General features: G+C 40.7%; 1 protein-coding gene across 1 annotated transcript in view; it reads right to left on the reverse strand.

Moving 5' to 3' along the window:
* The window catches only part of PREX2 (phosphatidylinositol-3,4,5-trisphosphate dependent Rac exchange factor 2), a 221,736-nt gene that overhangs the window by 194,319 nt on the left and 3,583 nt on the right, over positions 1-23,834 (reverse strand). The gene's annotated exons all lie outside the window — the stretch shown is intronic.

Here is a 23,834-nt window from a genome sequence, read left to right on the forward strand (position 1 = left end):
GTGGCTGTAATTATTACTGACTGCATCTCAATTTAGCAACTCAGTCATTTCCCACGAGTCAAATCTCTGATAAAACTTCTCAGCACACAGGCACACCTCTTGCCCAGGGCTCACTGGCTTCACAACTCCTAAATGCATCCAGCTGAGGCCATCTGGTCCGCACACATCTTAAGGATATGAAGAGTGTCATATTTTACACTCTCAGACACCTTCTAGTGACACTGACGGTCTTGGGTAAAACTCCCACAATTCACAGCATTGCAAACAGGATGGCACCCGCTGACAGCTGGAACATTCCTGGTCACGGGGAATTCACTATCATAGAGGCACTGTATTAATTCCCATGTTGTTTATTTTCCTACTCACAAGGAAAACCATTAGAAAGATCATCTCATCTTAGAACTAAATCTACCCCCCTGGACTTCATTTAGTGATCTCTGTCTTTCCTCTAGAAAATTCTTGCTTTCCACAAATGTCTTGTCTCCTTTATTCAATTAGATGGCTTATAGCCTCAATTTCATTATCTGCAATATTGTTCCCAGCCTTTTTGCTGTCCCGGTTACTTTCCCTTGGCCATTCTCGTCTCTGTTAATTATCTCTTAAAATAGGCATCCAGAATAAATAATGGAGAGTAGAGAGACACCTTCTTCCTTCATCCAGGTCTTGCTGGTAAGACAACTTCTGCTTCCGTAACAGTCTCAGCATACTGTTCCCTTATTTTAGTTTTGAACACCTAACATCTTTATCCCAATAACTGTAGACTTTTAGAAATTTGTATTTATGCCTTTGAATTTTACTTTCTCATCTTCGGGACATTCTGCCTTCCTACCAAAAGTCATTTTTGCTGCCGGCTTCTGTTATCAACCATGACTACATCTACACCCTCTCGTTGCCCTCTGTGACTTCTCCCGGGTCGTTGAGTAGAGAGATAAATAAAGCAAGCCACCTTCAGCGCTGAAGTGGAGACTTCCCTCCAAACGGAGTTCCCATTTAATCTGTAGCATCTCTCATTTAGGAACTGGGCAACCGATCTATTTATTGGTCTGAAAATATGCTGGGGATTTTCCTCCCACTCCTCATATTCTTTTGTTTGTTTGTTTTTTGCAACGCCCAATCACAGTCTCTTTGCTGGTCAGAAGCCTACCTTTTCTTCAACTCCTGCCAATCCCACAAAGGGTTGCCAGTTCCCAGATGACTTCAATAGTCTAAGTAAAAAAGGAGGGAGAGGCTGGGCCCTTCGTTTCTGACCATTGGAACAGTAACTTAACACCCCCCTCCCTCGACTTCTGCTCTCCCCTTCTCTCCAGCGGGCTTTGAGCTCCAAGCAAGTCGAACTTAGCGCTGTTTCCTGGTCATGTCAAACCTTTCTCAGCTCTGCACCTTTGTATTACCCTATTCACTTTGCAAAGATCTTTCTCTCCACTGCTTTGTTCACATTTCTATACTTCCTTCAAGTCTCAGTTTCAAGTTTATCTGCTCTGTAAAACTTCCCGCACTCCCCTAGGCAGAATGAGTGGCTTTGATCCTAATTTGCTCATATCTATTAGATGTCATGTTGTAAATACCTGTCTACATATCTGGTTTTCTCAGTAGACTCTGATCTCCTGCAGGGCAGAGTTCTGTCTGTGAAAATGGAAAGACCTAGATTAGCATTTGCCCCACAGTAAAGGCTCGATAAATCTTTGCTGAATAAATAAATGAATGGGAAGATGCAAAAGACATCACAGTATTTTTTTTTTTAAATCTAGCAATTAAAGGAACAAGCATAACTCAAGACAGAAAATGTATGGATTTGTTTGTAAACATATATATTTTAAGCTCAGTGGTTAAAATGATTCTTTAATTATATATATATATATATACATACACATACACATATATATATATTCATTCTGATTCTTCAGAGTTAACAACCACAAACATGAACTACAAAAACTATAAAACCATCTGACATTAATTTGAATTCTATGTCACTCATCTTTGTTGTCCAAAAGCTATATTTTACCAAAAGAAGAAAGAAAAAAATTCTGGCATATTGGAGTCAAACTGTTCCATATGGAATTGGCATTTAAATAAATGTGCTGGGGTTGAAAATAATCAGACCTGGCTTATTTGGAATCGTTTCATCACTGCATTTTTTTTTTTTTAAGTAAAGAGTTCAAATGTTACAGCAAAGAGCAAGGAAATTCCTGAAGTTGATTATATGTGAAGAAGAAAAATTATAATTTTAGTACCCATTAATTTATATAACAATAAGTAATATGATACAGCTCTAAACACATAACACATTAAAACAGAATATAAGTACTCTGAGACTATTTTTAAGTCACACACACCAATATAATTTATTAGTTCTATCTTAACGAGTGATTCTCTAAAGCTTAAAACCTTTAGATACACTAATAGTACACAGAAACCTCAGTTGTTTCTTAGTATCCTTCCTTTTATCATTATAAGAAACAAAATTATTTTCTTTCCCACGCTATTTGCAAAACAACAAACAATAGCTCTGGGCATGTAAAACATTTTCCAATAAGCTTTTATTAATTCAACAGAAATGTCTAATTAAAAGGATATTTCCTTCTTTTCTTCTTTTTTTTTTTTTTATACTTAAAGACTGAAGTGTAAACTCTATGAATTTATTTGGAGAACCCCAGCATATGTGCTTTATACCTTCTTAAAGACCAATCAGCATATATTTCCTGAATAACCACTCTGAACTCCGGTGGCAAGGCATCATGATCGGAATGAAAAAAATATAAAACTTAGTCATTATTCTCTAAAATGGCAGGTAGCCTTCTTACAGAATTAAAACTAACAAATACAAAACAATCACAAACAATAGAAAAACCACCCAATATGTATATGAATACTGAAGACATTCATAAATCCATTTACATAAAATTCAAAACCAGACAAAACTACTCCAGGATGCTGGATGTCAGAGCATCCGATGCTCATGGAGGCCATGACAGGAATGGGCCAAAAACCGCTTCCTAAGTGCTGGCAATACTCTGTTTCTTGATTCTGATGCAAGTTACATGTGTTCGATTTGTGAAAGGTGTTGATGATTTCCCTATTTCTGTACGTTTTGTTTCAGTTATTTATCGTTACATAACTAAGTATGCCAAAACATAGCGGCTTAAATCAACCGTTTATTTTGCTCATGATTTTGTAGTTTAGAAATCTGAGGAGCTCAGCCTGACACTTCTTTGCTACATGTGGCATCCACTGGGGTGGCTGGAGGATTCACTGCTAAGATGGCTTCGACCCTTCACCCCTCACAGGTCTGGCATCTTGGTGTACCTTGGCCCATCTTGCTCTCTGTCTGTCTGTCTGTCTCTCCCTCTTCATGGTATTTCACCCTTCGGGGCCTCCCCACATGGCTCAGGCTCCTCACAGTATGGTGGTCTCTGAACAGTGACACTTCCTATGTGGTGGCTAGCTTCGAGAGGGAGCATTCCAAAAGCAAATCTCCCAAGACACCCGGACAGAAGCTGCAAAGGGAACCTTGGGAGTCAGTAACTTACAAGGCCAGCCCTGAGTCAAAGACAGGGTACCACATGACGTGTGCTTACTAGGAGATGCGCTTCACTGGGAACACAGTCCGGAAACCAGTGACAGTAGTATATCGTCCTTTAACCAAAAACTCAGAAATACGTAAGAAAGAATTCATACGTTCATCTAATCAAAAACCAGTCACCAAATTCCTGATAAATCCTACGTATACTAGATGAATCAGATATAGCTGAAAAGATATGATTACATGCTAAAATACAATACTTGGACACTGCTTCCCTGACACGCTACCTATTCATATCCATTCAACTATTTACTCAATTCCATTACTCTCATTTTTTCTTATATCCAGTTTATGAAGAGACTTCTATGTACCTGGAAATGTGAGAGAAAAAGAAAGATACATGCTAATATTTATTGGTTTCATTTTAAATGCATTGTTCATTCATTCATTCTCCAGATTTACAATAGGTCTAGTGCTGAGTTAGGAATTAATTACAGGGAATGAAAATGTGAAAAAGATACAGTTCCTGCTTACAGATTCTCAGAGAAAAGCACAATGAGTAGGACATAGAGACAGAAAAGTATAGGCTATTCGCAGGCAACAGGAACCAGATCTATTGGTTCGTTTGTTCACAATAGTTCAAAAGACTGGGCGGCCCCAACCAGAGAAGGCTAGGAGGCAGGACTGGCTTTCAAAAGGTCATGGTGAGTCATCACACATTTTTGACAGCATCACATAATCTGATGGCATAAAGGGAAGGATAAAATAAAAGCCATGGCCATACATTCATTAGGAAATTTAATTTCTCAGTACGAGAAGTATTGAGAGAAGAAGAAAGGCAGCAACCAGTTCAGAGAGATACAGAAAGAGGTGCAGAGGCCCAGCCCGAGAAGTGACATGAGAAATGCACGGAAAGGACGGAATCAGGAGCTAGTTTTGAGACACAACGTTCCGGACACGACGGAGATCAAATACGAACACAAAAACTGTCCATTTTTGTACCTGTTTTTTACGATGAATTTAATATCCAATCGCTTCTCTCCTTCCATAAATAAGATAGCAAATTTGAAAGAGACCGAAGTAATAAATGGATTTGAAGCACAATTATTTAATGACATCATGATATCTCTACAGGTTAGAACAGTTTTAACTGCAGTCAAGATTAAGTAACTTCTTCTCTGTATTAGTTTTGCACACTCAGCCCCACTCCCAAAAGTCTCAGAATTTTCATGATTAGTAGTAGGAACATCGTCTCACCCTTGTACTTAGTCAATCATATTATTTTAATCTGCAAGAAAATTAAAGTAAAATAAAAGTCAACTCCCTTTCACTCATCCTTTAATTATTCCTTATGTAGAAAAATTAACTCCAAAGTTTAATAAAGTAGAATACTTCTAAGCAGGATTTTAGCTAACTGATTTCTTGCCATTTTACAAAATATAATACATATTTAAATATAGATTTTAGATGTGTATGTAGAAAGATAGTATATATCTACTCAAATATACTTTGAGAATATGACAGAAAAATGCTCACAAATTTCAATGTTCAATATATTTGAATGCTTTAAAAACTCTATATTATTTCTTTCTTTTTTTTTTTTACTTTTTCAATCTAGCAATCATGTCATTTCTTCTTAACCAAGACACCAACAAAATTATATTTCACCAGCTTAAGTCCACAGAAATGCCACAAAACAGCACTGAGAAAAAGCACTTTCAAACAACGTTCCTGCAACTGATTTTAAGAAAGCCGTTTATCAGAGCACACCAAAACGATTTTAGTAATAGTTCATCTTTTTTTTCCAATTTTCAACCTAAGTTCAGAAAGGTAAATGTAAGTACAATTTTATAATTCAGAAAACATTGTCTTGATGATTTACGGCAACGTATTACAATCAGTCAACAAGATATGTAATACCTACTATGTCTCAGACATACACTAGGTTCCACGGAAAATATAAAGAAAAAATTGTGTTAAGTTTTACAATAAACGAAAGTATCTTGGAAGGTCGAGCAATCGAAAAAGCACTGCACTTGGCCTTACTCCTCAGGTTCTACTTCTGTTTCACATTAAACTCACTTTCTCTGTGCTCCGAGGCTTTTCTCAATATTACTCTTCCCAACTCTAAAATGTCTGACTTGCTTTATTATCAGGCACAAATATTATAATGCTTTATAAACTGTGATGTCCACATAAATAATTATTACAAAAAAAAAACATATAAATGGCAACGCAAGATGAGGAATGTAGAAGTGATGAAATGTGTGTTAGGAATAATAAAATACGTAAAGAGATGACAAAAGTCAGAACGGTCTGGGACGGATCGAGAACAGATGTCATTACCAAAAGGTGATATTTGAATTGGATCTTGAAAGTCAAGTGGAATCTGGATACTCAAGAGCAGGAGAAAAGCTATCCTGACGGAAAGAACAGCAGAAGCAGAAAGGCAGGTCTGCGACATGTTTATTTGGATGACTTGAGAACCAAGCTAGCCCTACAGGAGGGATTCTTGGGGGTAGCTACAGTAGGAAAGTTTGGACAGATAAGATTAGGGCCTGTTTATAAAGGCTCTAGAACATCAAGTTGAGATGTTAGGATGTGTGAGATTGGGCTCTATGGCCAAAGAAATAAAAAGCTAAAGACTATTTTAGGAAGATTACCTGGGTACGTTTGCTCAATAGATATCGGTCGGCCTGCTATCTCATTGTTTTCTCCCCTGCTAGAGAAAGACAGTTTAATTCATAGAATAAGCAGTAAAAGTCTGAGGACATTTAGAAATGTCTTGGAGACATTTAGAAATAGGGCACTGAAACTGGTCAGATCGGGAATGAAAGACAAGGAGCCAAAGATGACGCCAAGCCTTGCGGTCCAGGGAGACTGGAGAATGCCAGTTACAGGGAGGAGGTAGGGCGAAAGACAGGGTGAGTATCATGATGATGAGTTCACTGATGAGTTCAATTTCACACACGATGCGTTGGAAGTAAAAGTGAGACACATGATGGAATGTCCTTAGGTAAAAGACATGATCTTGGGACTCAAGAACTTAACTGGGATGATATACTTGGATTTAATTTTATTTATGGAAAGGTAATTGTAAAGAAAAGAAAAAAAGAAATTGTAGAGTCCACGAGGAGTTGATACGCTTAGTGAAAAAAAATAAACATTGTGTAAGAAAGGGAACGAGAAGCTAAGAATGAGAGTTGGAAGCAAAGAGGATAATTATAGAATTTCATAATGAAACCAAGGGACACCCTAAAGGGAGGGAATTTCAAAAAAAAAAGTAACATCGATTAAGCAACATCAAATGCCACAGAAAATCAAAGGGAGATAAAAATTGGGACAGAGTTAACAGAAATGATTAAAGGTTGGTCACTGGAAAACTTCAGTCTTTCTTCTAAAGAGAGGGGTCAGGAAGCCAGGTTCGGAAGGGTTCCGAGAAGGCATGAAGCAGCAAATACAAGTTAATACAGCAATATGGTCAAGGAGCCTAGACATTCTGGGAATTTTCACAGCAGCTACAAGTGACAATGAGATTCCGACGACGCTTTTAAGACAAAAGACCTGCCTAATCTGATATCACAAAATAATCCTGAAGACATAAAGCGATTAAAGTGGCACTTCATTTTTTCTTCTTCGTGTATAATATGCGGTTTTGTGGAGATTACCAATGGACTTCATATCAGCAATTATTGCAACCGGAAATCAAACTGTTACTATTACAGCTGAAAGCAAAAGCATCCGAGGCTCTGACAACAGTGAAATCTAATTATACATTCAGACATACGGGATGAGACAAAAACAAAAGAAAACCGTTCAGGACATCCGTCTCATCAGATCTTACCAGTTGCTTGCATTTCAAGCCTCCCTTGGTACACAGATGCTTATGCTCACAAATTGGTATTTAGAAAATAATCTTGTATCTCATCACGACAAAGGACTTTGGAAAACACATCAGTCCCCTATGGGAATCCTCTAAAGACTGTAAATATTAATTTCTACAACATCCTTATTTCCCAAAGTAGCACACTTCCTTTCCCACATCACTAGTATCTTGTTCCTTTTCTCAGACACATGGAAAATAATTAGTTGACTGCTTTCAATCTAAATTAAATCAAAACCTTAACACTATCTTGTCTACTACCAGTATTTCTCATTACTGTTTAAAAGTATTACTGGATAACCGCTGAATGATGCCTCCTTATAAATGCCACCTCCTAGCTCATTTCATTTCTCTGTAGCTTCTTCTTCAATGTTTAGTTACGTCTTGGTTTAGTTTATAAGTTAATTTTGCCAGGGTATCCTTTCTCGTCATGCATTTTATTATCGGTATTATTTACACTGTTAAACTCTCAACATTTACAGATCTGACTCAAGTTTACAGTCATTCATAAGACCTTTCAAGGCCTTTTCAATACCTTTCCAATGTATGGTGGCCGTTTCAACAATTTTTCTCAACCGAGGGTTTTAAAAGGGATTTCTATACCTTAATATGATAGTGAGTAAGACTCGACACTAATTCATTCAAAAACATTTATGAACACCTACTACGTGCTTGGCGTAGTTATGGGGACTGAGTGAAGAGCAATAAACTGATGGTCAGGAATCCCTCCCCTTCCCCTAACGTGCTCACTCTCTAGTGGGAGAAGCAGTGCACGCAAATAAAATAATTAAGGCATGTACTATGTCAGTGAGCGCTTTAGGGAAATTAAAGCAGGAAAGGTGAACGGGGAGTACTGGGCCGAAAGGGGGAAGGTTGCAGCTGGAGCACGGAGGGCAGGGAAGGCCTCGCTGAGAAGTGACGTCTGCGCCAAGGCCTAAAGGATGAGAAGAAGCTGGCTCTGAGGCTATCTGGGAGGAGAGCGCTCCAAGCAAAGGGCAGCACAGTGCAAAGGCCCTGAGCCAGAAGCATGCCCGCATGACCTGGGGTCGGTGAAGAGAAGACGATGATTAAAAGAGAGGGAGGGGAAGAATGGCAAGAAACGAGATCACGGGGTCTCACAGGTCACTAGAAAGACTTTGGCTTTTACTCTGAAGGAGGTGAGAAGTATTTGGCGGGCTTAGAACAAAGAAGTGAAATGACCTGACAGGTTCCTAAAGAATCACTCCATCTACTGTAGAAGTCCCAGGTGTAGGGACGCATAAAACCTGCTGCATCAGGGACAGTAAGAGATGGAGGTGATAAAAAGTGGTTAAAGTATAGAATTCTTTTAAAGATAGAACTAAAAGGACCTGTCAGTATTAGACGAAGGATCTGAGAAAAAGATTAAGTTGTCATGTACTGACATGAGTAAGACCTCAGGAGGATGAGTTGGTGGGGAAGAAACAGGACGGGGGAAGGAGAGGTGATCAGGAGTTTGGTTTGGGCCACGTTAAATTTGGGGCATCTATCAGACATCCAGGAGGAGAGGCAGAAATGCAAGGCTCAAGTTCAGGATGATCGCCGAGGGCATAAACGTAGGTAGAAAAGAGAAAGGCTCAGAGCAATGAACCCTAGGGCTCCAGGAAACATATCATGAAGCTCCAACAACTACATGTTATGGAGAAGAGCAAGCAGCAAAGGACACTGAGATGGGGGGGGGGGTTGGGGGGGGTGGCGAGGGGACAGGGGACGGGGCAGAGGCAAGAGGAAACTGGAGAGTGTAGCATCCCGGAAGGAAGTGAGCGGGGAGGGTCACATACTCCTTTAGGTCAAGTAAAATGAGGACCAAGAAACTGACCCCTGGGTTTAGCAACATGGGCGTCACTGCTGACTTTGACAAAGGTGTGTCTGGTGGGCAGGACGATGAAGGCCAGTGGGACTGGTTTCAAAAGAAAATGGGAGGAGGCAATGTGAATTCACCTGAGTCTCCACCCTAACTCTCCTTTCTGTTCTTGGGGTACGGTAACCGAACTCTGCTTCCTTCTGCACATCATCTTTGTCACTTACCTTCACGTAACCCTGAAGCTCCCACCCATCTGGGGTCGCTCTACAACAACTAATAATGACAATAATAATAGTTTCTCTCAGTTTCTCTCCACTGTTTCCCGCCCATGCCAGGCAGCACACAGTGAGGGCACAGCCCAGGCGCGGGAGAAGGGGCGGGGGTGTGATCTCTCACAACCAGGGAACCCCTCTGAGCCTCCTTTAATTTCCTATAAGACTGGGAGGTTTAATCCCCATATCACGGGACTGTTGGACAGGTTGGCGATACTGTATATAAATCCCCATCGCGGGGGAGCAGCTTGGCACACGCCGGTCACTTGGCCCCTTTTCCGAGTCCAGCAGCAGAAGGCCCAGAAGTCAGATCTCACTATAGCAAGTAGGCAATTGGACTCTTCCATCGCACAGTACTTAACAATAATAATAATAATAATAAATTCCTTTTTTTCATAGATTTATACATCTGGAGAACTAACGTATGAAAAGGGAGCAACTTTACCTGCAGAAAAAGCCTGTTCTGGCCTGTGATTGTGGTCAGTCAGCTTCGTTTCTCGTCAATTTGACCAATTCGATAATGTCTTTCTTTTCAACGGTGGTTTTTAAACTACTCCATAAACATACTGATCCTGTTTCCCTCTCTGTCGTCTCAGAGCTTTCTCGCTTCAAGGAAGCACGCACACAACTTAAACCATGTGATCAATGCCTAGGGGCATATTGGAAAAACAATATTTATCTCTATCCTTGATTGATATGTACGCTAATGCCATTTTATTCATTTCCCTGTATTTCTCGATCCTACCTACACATTAGAATCAGCTGGGAAGCTTCTTAAAAATACCAATTCCCGCCCCCTCACCCTGAGATTCTAATTCAGCTGGTCCAGAGTAAGGTCACTGTCACACGCTCCACCGATTTAGTCTTCATGACAATTTCTGGGCTTACTGGGGTGATCCAGTCCCCTGTGCCCCACAGAGCCATCTCTATAATCTATTGCCTGTCTAAAGCCAGACTGCCAGATGACTCCCCCTGAATCAAGGCTAATTCTGTGACCCCCTTGCTCAAAACCTCCCCCAGCTCTCCAATATCAACTAATAGTTCTAAGCTACTTCTGGCCTTCAGGGCCACCTGCCGCCTGACCCCAGGCACCTAGATCACCCACTATTCCTCCGTGCCAACCCTTCAGTCTGACCATGTTAATCACTGTTCTACAAAAGCAAAACCAAAGAATGAGACAGCCTTTTCTACGATTCCCATCGAAATTATAACCTACTCTTCACTCTTTGTCACTAGAGTGACAGATGAAGGAGAATCTGTTTGCATTAAATTAGTAGAAGAATGTAATATTACTAAAGCACTTCAGACAGTGTGGGCCCTGCTGTGCCACCAGGTGGGTGAAGGGAGCCTGCACCCCCAGGCTCTGTTGTGACCCTCTAGGCTCTGGTCCAGAAGGTTCTGAGTAGCCTCGTGTATAACATCAATTGCATCACAATCTCGGAAGAGGAGGATGATTTTCTCCTCATTTATTTCACATTTCTTACTCTGAAATTAAAAGAGGGATTACCCCTTGACGAAGAAAACATGAGTTTGTAGCTACTAGTGTGAGAACTCTCGACTCCACGTGTTTCTGGAATATTTTCCCAAACTGGAAATCTCTGTAGGGGGTTGGTGGAGCTGAGAACTCAAAGTAAAATGTCAGCCTTTATTTCTAAATTGGTTTCATCAGATATATAGAAGCGTGAAGACGGATTAGGGGATTTTTATTCTTACTGGGATAATTAATCTCATGTTGTTGAAAGGTTGATCATTACAGTATTTCTTCATAGGAATAGGAATGGCTCTCATTTGAGGTTTGGGGTTTGGGGTTTTCTATTCATTTTTGTTTTCAGTTTGGTGTGGCAGTTTGAAGTCTAAACCGTATCTGGACCTTACATTGTTTTATATGAGATTTAGAGACTATGACTCCAGAAAACAGATCTTAACCTCACTCCCAACAACCGATACTCACACACCGTCAAGTTAGTAAACAAAACCACTTTGTTCTGTGGTTTCCCAAAATGGAGATAACTGATGTCTCTACTTATTTTTCCATACTTCCTGAATCTCTAAACGAGTTATAACAACAGTATAAACAATCGTGGGGAAGACGTATTAAGGGGCCGGGAATTAGAACAAATTATATAGGACATTAAGACTGAAGTCAAGCTCAGGTGATGGGCAAAAGGGACCCCAATTCTGTCCCTTTTGTTTGGAGCAATCCACTTCACCTCTGTCCCTCTGGGACCACATGGGAACTAAAAGAAGACCCTTTTAATTTTTACACACTGATGGCAAAGTGAACCTGCTGGCCCAAATCAACAGCTACCTTCAAATGGGTTTTTGGGAAAGTTTTCAAGCTTTTCCTAAAAGCTCAGTCTCTAGATAAGACCAAACTTGACTTATTAAGGAAGGTCCTGGTGTCTGGTAAGTATTTTCCTAAATCGTACAATGATCATAAAACATTAATTAACCTTCCAAGATGGAAAATGGACTAAGGGAGTAACTGTAAACCAATGGGCTATGCTAATCATCTAAATGACTATTCTAATGACTAGTCTAATCATCTAAAGAAAATAAGTTGAATGAAAGCAGTTAACCTCGAGCTCCCCTTGTTACAAATATTGGTCCTGACCTTTACTGTATGATCACCCATCCCTCAGAAGGTTCCACAAGCTTAAAGCCCTTACTCTACCCGCAGTCCAGGAAAATTGTCTCTGCCAGAGGGGCCTGGAGGGGAAAGGTGCAGGGCAGGGCCAGACCGGAGTGCATGGGAAGGGGTTGAGCGCAGGACCGACATTTCTCAAGAGGAAACTGTGGCCGACACCCCCCGAAGCTCCTTCCTTGGCTCTGTGTCACAGCCTACAGAGAACTCAGCTGTGTTAACCCTTGACCCCAGTTCCTTTCATGATCCTCGAAAATGTCCAGATGTCATCTTAGACCAAACTCTAAACCCAGCCCAGTTCCCAGCGATCATCCGAACAGCAGTCACCGTGCTGGTGATTAACGAGGCCATCAGCACTCAGTGCCTCCACCTGGGACTTCGGGATTAAGGGCCTGGATGAGGGCTAAGGTACCCAGTAGGGCAAAGCAGAAAATCTCCCAGCCCCTAAGAGCTCCTGATGGGCTTGAACACTTCGTCACAGAGTTAAAGGGAAACTCTGGACCTGACTTCCCTCCCAGGCACTCCGTCTTGAATTATTTCACTCGACAAATCTACTTGCATTTAAAGCTCACCACATATATTCTGTACACATTCTTGTGGTTGGTTTAGCACAATGGCTGTTAGCGTTAAGGCAGTTTGGGCAGAATCAATATACTCTCAAAATCAGTGCCACCAATAAAGGAGAAATAAGAACCCCATTTGCTTTTTTTTTTTTACTTTAAAACAATCAGGCAGACAAGTCACAAATAGCACAAAGAAGTGAATGGAAAAGATTTCAACTTCCAGTGGTGATTGTGTTTGTACTTCCTTTTAACTTTTATGAAGTATTAGCCATAGAATGGTCTCTAAAGAGAAACGGAAGAGGAAAGCCCAGAACCTTATCAAACAATCCAGCCAGCTAAATCTCTTCCCTTCAGTGGCATTTTTTTTTTTTAAAGTCGAATGTAAGTATAATTATTCACCAATTTCTATTCTGAAGCTGGTAATGACAATAGTAATAAATCTATTTCCTTTCCTTTGTGCTGCAAATTCAGCAAAGTAAAGAAACGAAGAAGGTCCACAGAAGGCTGCTTAGAAAACATCACTTGTAGAACTAACCCTGAAAAAAACCTCCGGCACCAGAATCCGGGTTCCCAAACTCTACTAACTGAGAGGCAAGAAACAAGTCTTCAGGATGTTGAGGAGAAAGCGACTATGTTTTCCACGGTCCTCAAGCGACCTTTCCCCTCCCCCGCAGTCTGACAGCGGCTCCCAAAGACACTTTCTAGGCCACAAAGGGGGCTGCATCCAGCTGTCCACACTCCTCAAGGGAGCCGCTTCTCCAGGAACAAGGCGGGGGAGGGGCTGCACCGCACAGTCCCTACCCTTCCTGGTCCCTCTCAGGGCAGGACCTTAAACAAGCAAAACCTAGGAAAGCACTTTGTACCTTAGCTTTGAACTCACATCTTGGATTCTCTAGGTAACAGTTACAAAACTGGCTTCAGATGCTGCCCTGCATTCAAGATCTCCAAGCCCCCCACCCCACCCCTCACCCGCCTTGTTCAAAGCCTCCAGCCACTCCGAGCTAAAGGATGCTTCATTTCTAACAGAGGCTTCTAGGCAGGGGCACACTGCATGAAGGACTGAGTTCCTATGGGTGATGATGACAACCCTGGCTGAGGTTCCACACAAAACTGCTGTGACCTGGATCGGTATTGGTGAACACACTGACAATAAGCTCCTCAATGGTAGAAACTTATAACAGAATGAGGTAGTGTATTTTATTTGCACCTCCAAAAAACTATGTGTCTACTACATTAATGTCAACTTATATATAGTGAAAAATGGCAGCTAAAGAATTAACTAGTGAAAGCCTTAATTAAATCTTAGAGTCACCATGTTTTTGCTAATCTGTTCTATTAACTTTATTAGCAATGTATATCTGGGTTTAATTTCATCTCTAAGTTATAATTATACTGGAGAGTTAATCAAGATATCTGGTCAGCATTTTCCTCATGGGTATCGCCTGTTAAGGTTAACAGTAAAAAACATTATTTTCAAATATTTTTAAAGACTGAAAGAAAGAAGTGTGACAGAAAGGAGTGAATTCCTGCCTTTTCTTCCTATATAAACTGTCAAAACACACAGAGATTTTTATTCCCTGTCTCTGTTCTGTTCATTCCCCTCGCCATTTAGGCTGGTTAATATATCATACATTTTACTCATTCATTTTGTATCTCCTGGTTTAGAGTTGGCACTCCCTGAAAGCAGGGATTTTTTTTTTTTTCAAAAGCAGGGATTTTTAATTTTTAACCTCCCAGCCTAGAAGAGCGATTGGCATACAATAGGAGCTCAATAAATATACCATGGAACATTAAGAATCAAAATATCTGGACTCTATGTTTTTTAAAACGATTATTGGGAAAAACAAATCATAATGTTTAGCATATTAGGGTCTTATTTAAATTGACCTGAGACTCTAAGAATAAATATATGGTTGCGCTAATTGTCCCTGATAGAAACTGAGGAAAATGCCCGTCTACAGAACATGGCCTCTTTCTCCAACTTCATTCCATGACTAGCAGAACGCCAGTCAGTGCACTCATCGAACCTATCAAGAGAAGTTGGCCTGGAGAACGCAACACCCCCAGGAATAATCGTCATTTTAACTATGGATTCACTTCATTTGTTTTTAAGTTACATTAATGCCTTCTACCAATGCAATCTATACAATATCCATTGAATAAAGTAGAAAGAATTTTAGAAAAGAGAAGGTATGTGGGGGCGGTATTTGTGCGTGTGTGTGTGTGTGTGTGTGTAAAATTAACCCTTGCCTCAAATATCTAATGATTTAATCATGCATAGGATAAGCTTGAGCTCTATTTAACTCATAAAATAAAGCTCAAATCTGCTATGAAGTACTAAGTAAAGTACAGAGAGATCCAAAATGATCCCAGAGGAATTAAATTAAGCTTAAACTAGTCTCAATGACAGATAACCAATGGGAGAACTAAGGATGTCTATTTTTAAAAGGTTCCTGTGTGCCTTCGTTTCTGTGAGGGAGACTCCAGACTTCGGGGCAGTCTTTGGCTCCTGAGTGCTCTCTTGGCTCTGACCTGTCTTGGGTTGACCATGAGCATCTGTTGCTCTCTTGCTCTTGACGGCTTACCTGAAATGAACTACTGTACCTTCCTGTCTTCTAAGGTCTGTGTACTTACATAGTCAACAAGTCCCGTGTCCGGGTTCCAACATCTACCTTGGCTTTCCTAGTCCTGATTAATCACATCACTCCCACAACCCACAGATGCCCAGGCCAGTGAGTCGCCCGCTGAATCTTGGAAGAGCTGCACAATGGATCCACTCAAACCCTCTCTGCTCCACTGAGGAACTGACCAGCCTATTTTCAGGTGAAAGTTACGATGATACAAGCCTTAAAGGCAGACACGAGTTATCATGAATAGGTAACGCCTGACATACAACAAACACACAATAAACGATGACTTCCCCATTATCCTGGGATTTCTTTTTTTTGGAAACTTCAAAAAATTTTAAAAATTACACAAAAATCTCCAAACTCCCCCAAACTCTTCCTGTAGTAAACGCTGGGGTGTGGGCTCTTACAAACATGTGAAAAGACAGATAAATATTAGCTGGATTTCTATGTGGACAAAAATATATTATTTTAAGGGAAAATAATGCAAATTATCTTTTAAGTACAATAGCTTCTAATAGTAAAGGCATCCGAGAATTAATATAAATGATTTTTCGAGGACACTAAAGGATCACTGGGGCCCAAAATGTGGCAGAGACTACGCTTTGCCCCTCAGTACTGATTTACCCTACTTCATCTTAATATAGAAGTCCCCACATTTCAGCTGCACACATGGCTGCCCGACTACACAGCACACTTCCCAGCCTTCCTTGCAACTGGTTCAGCCATGTAACGAAGTTTTGCCCAAGAGGATGAGAGTGAAAGTGATGTGTGGAATTTGCCTCCCACCCTCCATCCTCTTGGGGGGGATGGGATGCGACTGGGGTCCTGGTAAGCCAGCTTCAACCACAGGGACAAGAGCACCTGAGTGTATTGGGTCCCCAACCTTCTTTGCACAATGGAAATATCTGGAGAAACTAAATGAAATACCGATGCCTGGCTCTCTCTCTCTCTCCTACAGACTTTGACTTAATTGGTCCTAAAGGATGCAGAGCAATAGACAGAAGAAACGGGAGTCTCCAGATGGTCTGATGGGGCCGAGCTACTCCCCTGGGACGCTGTTGGGCAATAGTGTTGAAAAATTAAATAACCGCAGCTCCAAGAGAGGATGCAATAAAGTAATGTTGATTACATACTGCTTTCATAGTCACAAACAATCCTTCTGTGTTGTTTAAACTACTGACGTTTGGCCTCAGTGAAAGCAGCTGGACAAACAGCCTTATAAATATACATAATAAATACAAAAATTTTGTTTAAAAGGAAAACTAATGTATACCAACAGAAAAAAAAAAAGTGTAGTTTTAGCATAATCCAGGGAAATCATTGATGAACTAGAGAAGATTCACTGAAGAAAACCTAAAAATAAATTTAAAATATTAAGATTATTCAGTATGACAAGAAAAAGGAGAAAAAAATTGTTAAAGTTTGCCATTTCATTAGTAATTTGCATAACTCAACAAGAACTTGGAAGCAACATGTGAAATTTCAAAAAGATGGTTTTAGGACAGAGTTAAAAAAAATAGTGATTTGTCTTACAGGCCCATTTTTTGATAGGTTACAGGTTAAACAGCTCCTTCCATTTTGTTGCTCTGTCATTCCGAACATGGGACTTCCATTTTATGGTTCAAAATGGCTGCCCCATCACCTGCCATCACAACCTGATTCCAGCCAAGGAGAAGGGAAGAGTGCATACTCCTTCGTTATAAGGATATACTTCTTAGCAGTTACCCACTTGGCAGTTATGCCACTTCTGCTCACAATCCTGCCTGGAACCTACACATCCCACCCTTAACTGCAAGAGAGGCTGAGAAATAGTCTTAAGCTACTGAGCTGAAACTTTTGTCACTGCAGAAGTAAAGCATATTGGATATGGGGGCCAATTAGGAGTTCTGCCAGAGGTCTCATTATTAAGAGGTACAAGAAAAATTGAGAAAAAACTGTGTCTAGACGATTTTTAAAAATTCTGCCAAATGTAAAATATATAAATATGAAAACATTAAAGCTATATGTAGTCAAACATGACAAAGATATACAACGTAGGAAAAAAAAAAAAAGCTCTCTTTCCTCTCATAGTTTCACCTCTGGGAAAATAATAAATTATTAAAGTAATCATGGAATATGTGGGTATGAAACTAACATTCAGGGGAAATAATCTCTTTCCATAGCTCCCCCCACCCCAGTGTTACTGATAGAAATAAAACTTTGGGATGGGAGACATCATTTCTGGAAGCCTAAGATTTCTTTCTTTAGGGCAAATAAGAAAAAATTAGAATCCAAGAGAGCAAGGCCAAGTTGAGGCATTACAAGGCATCAAAGGAAAACAACTTTTCTTGTGCAATCACTAAAAATGTGTCACAATCTATAAAGCCTCTCCTGCTGGCAAGATGACAACTTAAATAGATAATTAAAAGTGGCAAAACAAAGCCAAGCCTAGATGTCAACTCTTATCTGACTGTCTCAGAGAAACAAAGTTTTAAAGGGAATAAAAATGTTTACCTATTCATATTTTTATATTGCTATATTTTTGCTATATACTCAGAGAATATTTTTACATCGGTATTCTAAATTTAACCAGCTGAAGTCATTTCTTAAGTATTATACCATTTAACCTTTTCAAATGAAAGGCTTGACTTTTAATGAAAAATATTCATTTCACATTAATGACAGAACACAATGTCCTTGGCTTATATATCCTCCAACAAATCAGGTCCTTTTTTGTACACTATCCTTAGCTATATGACAAGACTAGACAACAACGAATTGATTTAAGGAATCAAAGTCTGAAATCATCTATATTAACTAGAAGTATTTAAAAATCATAACCTCAATGTATGAATTGTTTTAAAATTATAATCATTGAACTCCTGGATAGAAGAAAATAGTCCATGAGAATGGGGGGAGAAATTAGGGGAAAAAAGTTTTCATTAGATGTCAGGATTTGATTGATTATGCTCAATACCATTGGAAAAGTGATCCTACCACACTTTTAAGCAAAGAAACATCTACTGAGAGCAGTTTCCCCTATGTTTTTGATTGTTTGAGATAAATATAATGTCATTAGTCAAATAAATCATAATTTTAATAGAGCTAATGCAATTTTAATAAGTTGAGAATAAAAAAAATTAATCTATTATGAAAAGTAAATATTACAGATAAGATTTTTAAAGAATTAATGTGAACAAAAAGAACTATTTTTAGGTCAAACTAATCGTACTCAAAACTCAAACAATTTTTTTTTGGTATTAAAATATAATACCAAGTAAACAGTAAAAGAGCATTCAGCGGAACTATTAAAAGACCAGTACTGAGAAAAAATGTAGTTACGCCAAAATGTTGTCAGATAAATCAACACTTCTTTTTAAAAAGTGTGTACAAGGATGGCTGCATGCATCGATGTAATATAGAAATTCTATACAATTTGTGTCATGGTTTAAAAAAGGAATTATGTCATTATTGCCAAGATTTGAACCTAGCCATAATAGATATAATAAATCAGGAGAGGTTACTTCTCTATTTTGACTTTTAAAATTATAGGTAGCATTTAAGAAAGTCTCACTTAAAAGAATGATTATATGAAAATGTTATACAGACTTCCCACAAACCCCAGATATCTACGTTCAATTCCCTTTACTATTCCTAAAAATTTATGTTCCAAATTTTTACTATTGTTGTTAAGGTGCCTCACTCTCAGCCAATACAATCAACAAAACAAAATCAAAAACAAAATGGAACACAAAGAAAACAAGAATTCAACTCCACAGTGAAATAAAGGCCATCAGGTAGAAACCTCCAACTTTCCTCTCCCCTACCATGTCCCTTGGTCATTTCACCCTTCCCTCCTCCTAGAGCACAGCCTCCCTCCTGGCTCCAAGACCACTCCTCTCCTGCATTCCTGAAGGCCCCTCTGGCCTCCTCATCATCCTTACCATCCTTCTTTATCTATCAAGCCCTACTGTCTGCCTCTAGGATTGAAAAGGAAAAGGGTCAGGAGCAGGTTGGTGGCCTGAGCCAGGTCCAGACTCAGTCTGTGATGTGGGAGAGACAGAGGAGAGAGAGAGAAACTTGAAGTTTGAGAAGGGAAAAGGAAGAAATGCTTATACTCCCAGAACTTGACCTACAGGAGCTGACTTGAACTTCAGACCAGTCATGTGAGATATTATCGAATGTGTTTTCCAAATATGAAACTAGGCACAAAAGAGGTCAAATAATTTACCCAAAGTTACACAGTTTATATACTCAGTGCCAGGACTTTAACCCCAGTCATCGGATTCCCTAAACCCACGCTCTGTACCACACATTTCACCCCGCCGGCCCAGTGTGGGCGGCAGAGCGCTGGTGAGTGTCTACGAGGAAGTACAAAGGCCAGACCCAGCAGTTCCACAAGCTCAAGACTAGAGAAGAAGCAGAATTTTAAACATATACAAGAGACAGCTTGCTCATTCTTCGAGTCTGCAGTGACATTTCGTTATGGGTATGTTCCACAGCAGGATGGCTCAGTGAACCTTGCCAAATGCTTTCTTGTGTCCCAGAGCCAAGGGGGCTCTTGCCACGGTTTGCCAGAAGATGCATTTGACTTCCCACCATGCTCTACTGCAGCTCCTGTAGTCATTGACTCCTCCGCCTTGGCCGTACTCATCTTCCCCAAATATCCCTGGACACAATCATCCCCTCCCATTCCTAACCCACTTCTCCTTCCTGCATTTACCAGCAAACTCTTGGAATAGCGTCTCCATCCTTTTCACTTCCTGAACTTCCATTCACGTCCCAACTCATCCTTAGTCAGGCTTCTACTCAGACACACCACTGAAGCTAGAACCCCAGCGACATTTCTAATTGCCGAATGCAGCGACCTCTTCAGTCTTCACGCTACCTACTTTTCTAAGGTTGACGCTTTAAGGAAATCTTTCTTCTGAAAACTAGATCCTGCCTTGGCTTTCGCCCCTTTGCTTCAACCCTTGACGGCCCATTCCAAGTCACCAGGGCACTCTACTCTTCCTCCGACCTTGAAATACTGGCTCTCCAACATCCTACCCTTGGTTTGCATGTTTTCTTCCTCGAATATCTCCCTTTATGTCATCTCATCCACCCAATGGCTTCAACATTTTTGATTACTTTATTTCTAGTTCTCTAATTTTTGTCCCAAAGTCTTTCCTAAGCTTTAACTTCCTATCTTCAAAACTCAGAATTTGCAGCTCGGCATGTCCAAAACAAATTCACGTCTCTCCTCCTCCCAGTGTTGATCTGTCCCTTGCATTACATTTCTCGGCTGATGAAACTACCCACCTTTTCTTCAAACTTAGAGACCTAAGCACTACCCTGTGTTCCCCATTCTACTTAAACCTTAACTTCTGAGTAAACACAAATACTAAAGGTTCTACCCAAGAAATGTCTCATAGTTGTTGGGTGTTCAGGTTTTGTGGTTTGGTTTGGTTTTCGTTTTGTTCTGTTTTATCTTCCTCATTGTTTCTACCTGAGATCAGGCATTCCACATTTCTTACCTGGACCGAGGCCGTGGCCGAAACTCCTTATGAGTAACTAGAGTCCAGTCTTTGTTCCTCAACCCTGTTGACAGAATTCTCTTGCTGAGACACAAAGCTAATCTCAATAAATACTATTTTTACAATAACATCATCATATTATAATTATATATAATCGTGCAGACGAAACCACAATAATAAAGACACCTCCCTCTGGGTAGGAAGTAGGCTCTAGCCATGTGATTAACATTCCAAAATTCAGAAACATGCACAAACCCCATTTAGTTCCTGGTATATTTACTACAAGAGTCAAGACATTTTAAGGGCAGCTTCCTGAGGATGCTCATGTATACATCGGGCTACACTAATGGCTGGAAAACAAAGAACCCAGTCAAGTCAGCCCAGGAGTAGTGTCCAGCCAGGGAGATCCAACAAGAGCTATCTTGGGGCTTAGAATAAAAATAGAGGAGAGTCTGCAGACCCTGAAAGATCACTTTGGTAGGAGCGGAAATCCATAATATTACACAAGCTAGACTATGTTTACGCTCCACGCTGTCTTTAGGGTTACTGGCCCACTGACTGGTTTATCTCAGCAGGTTCCATTAGCAAATAATAACAACCTTTTAAAAGTTATAACCTGATCCAGATGAAAAGGAACCAAAACGGGTCTTCTCCGTCTGCTCGTGTGGACTGCCGAAGAAGCTAGTGAGGTGGCGGAAATAGGGAACGACCAGAAGGAACTCTGAGGAGATTCTCAGAGATGCAGATTCAGGGACTCTTGGCCTGGCAACTTCTTCTCACAGGACACCCCTTCCCAGTGCCAACACTGGCATCCCCTCACGACTGGCTTCCCGCTGCCTTAGCTGCGTCAGAACTTTAAAGCATGGAATCCTTCTCAGAGTGGACCGAACTTACCTCATCTATTACTACTCAAAATGCACACAGAACTTTTTTGCTCCGTTGATGAAGAATGCTTCAACACCCCCCCGACACACCATGAGCCAGGTCACACGGAACAAGCTACATTTTGGGGATGCATAATTCTCTTCCCAGTCTGGTACATTCTTCCTCAGCCTTGAGGAGCCAACTCTATTATCACTTCTTCCTCAAACTTCCTTTGATCCCAGACTGAGGCGGCCCCTTGATCCCTCCCTGCTCTCTCTGCTACTCTGCTTGTCACTCTATGGTTGCACCTCCCACGTGGTGTTGTGGTCATTTGTATACTGTGGGTTAGGGCTTCAACGGTGAATTTGGGGATGGGGAGTTGGGGTAGAGAACAATGCAGCCCATAACATAAGCCTTAGTGGAATGTGCTGCATTAATTCGCCTTTGCCTGGAAAATGCCTGAAGGAAGTTCTTTCAGATGCATTCAAACTGCTTTGTTTGCTTTTGCTTTATTTGCCTGTTTGTTTTCTTGAGCACCTGCTATTTACAAAGCACTGTGTTTAGGCCAAGAAAAGCGCACAGAGGAAGTAAATACACCATCCCTATTCTCTTGCAGTTTACCAGTGTTTTTTCTAACCGCTTTAGCAAAAACACAAATCAGAAGGTGTGATTATGCTAGAAGCCAGGTGGAAAGACTGAAGCCATACAATTTATCTCCCCCTGACCCTCTCTGAGAGCCCCTAAAGCCAAGCCACAGAACCCCAGAGCTCCAGGGAGCACCATTCGAAAGAGCTAAAAGACACACATCTACTAGGCCAAATAAGATAACGAATATGCAGTTGTTTAGTGTAAACCGTAAAGCCTCATACTAACTACAGCTGCTCTTATGCAGAATAGTTGTCTTCCAGTCAACTGAGCATTTACAAGACCGTGGGAAGGACCGCGCTGACGGAAGGGAGACGTGGGGGAGGAAACTAAGAGACTCCGAAACACGGCAAAAAGGTGGAAAAGAAGACAACGGAGGCAAAAATTACACACAGGGGATGCCCATGCGTGGCTCTGCCCGATGGCAGCAACAGCAGAAACAGCACTAAGTCCTCACAGGGCCCCCCTGGGAGCCAGATGCTGGGCAGAGCCCAACGCACACGTCAGCCCATCCTTGTGGCAACCCAGAGCCGGCTACTGTTTCCTCGTTTACAGATGAAGAAAATGGGGCTTGAAAAGTTTGGGAATGTGTCCAAAGTTATATAATAAATCAGAGACAGGACCCAGATCCTGGGGTATCTGAGGTCAAAGCCTAGACAGATAACAAAATTTCAATTATCTTTAGTTTGTGACAAGACACGTAACTCAAAAGTTTGCCTTGATGTGCCGACAGTGTGGAATAACCGTGCGTTCTGATTGGCCAGGAAAAACTGGCCAGTTTATGTCTGTTTCCCAATGTGATTATTAATCGCACTCTCTTTCACCCTCAAAAGTGTCTCAGTTTAGACAAAAATAAAAATAAAAAAACTACATGGTCATGCTGCCCCGTTGTTACTTGCTACAGTGAGACATGTCTACACAATTTTTCAGGCCCAATGCAAAATTTGAAAAAAACAAAACAAAACAAAACAACAACAACAACAAAGTGAGGCTTGTTGTTCAAAACACAGGGGAAAAGTGCCATTAAAGATACGGAAATATAAAAGTTTTTTTTTTTTTCTTTTATGTACCTGCTCTGCTCACACTCCACTGCCCCACCAAACTTCACTTGTGAAAGACAAGTTGGAAGATAACATTAGCAAGAGTTTCCAGATGGTGATCGCAGGGCGTTAGACCAAGCGTAAGGTCCTTCTGAGGGTCACGCCCTGTGCGCCTGCTGTGAAGGGAGACCCGCGATATTGTCCCTGGTCTGTCCCTCTTCCGTCCACTCACGTGGGCCTGTGAAGTGGTCGTGATCTTGGCGTGCCCTGTGACTGGCCTGCAAACAGGAAACCGGTGGCGACCTACCATTGTCCAGACTTTGGGCTTTAAATATTAGACCCATAATAGCATTTCTTTAGGAAAAAAAAAAATGATTTAGGGTATTTATAATGACGCACGAAACTTCATTTCCCACGCAAAACAAAAACATATATTCAAGCAAATTCGGTCAC

The sequence above is a fragment of the Rousettus aegyptiacus genome, unplaced genomic scaffold (assembly GCF_014176215.1).
Source record: "Rousettus aegyptiacus isolate mRouAeg1 unplaced genomic scaffold, mRouAeg1.p scaffold_m13_p_15, whole genome shotgun sequence".
NCBI classification, from domain to species: domain Eukaryota; kingdom Metazoa; phylum Chordata; class Mammalia; order Chiroptera; family Pteropodidae; genus Rousettus; species Rousettus aegyptiacus.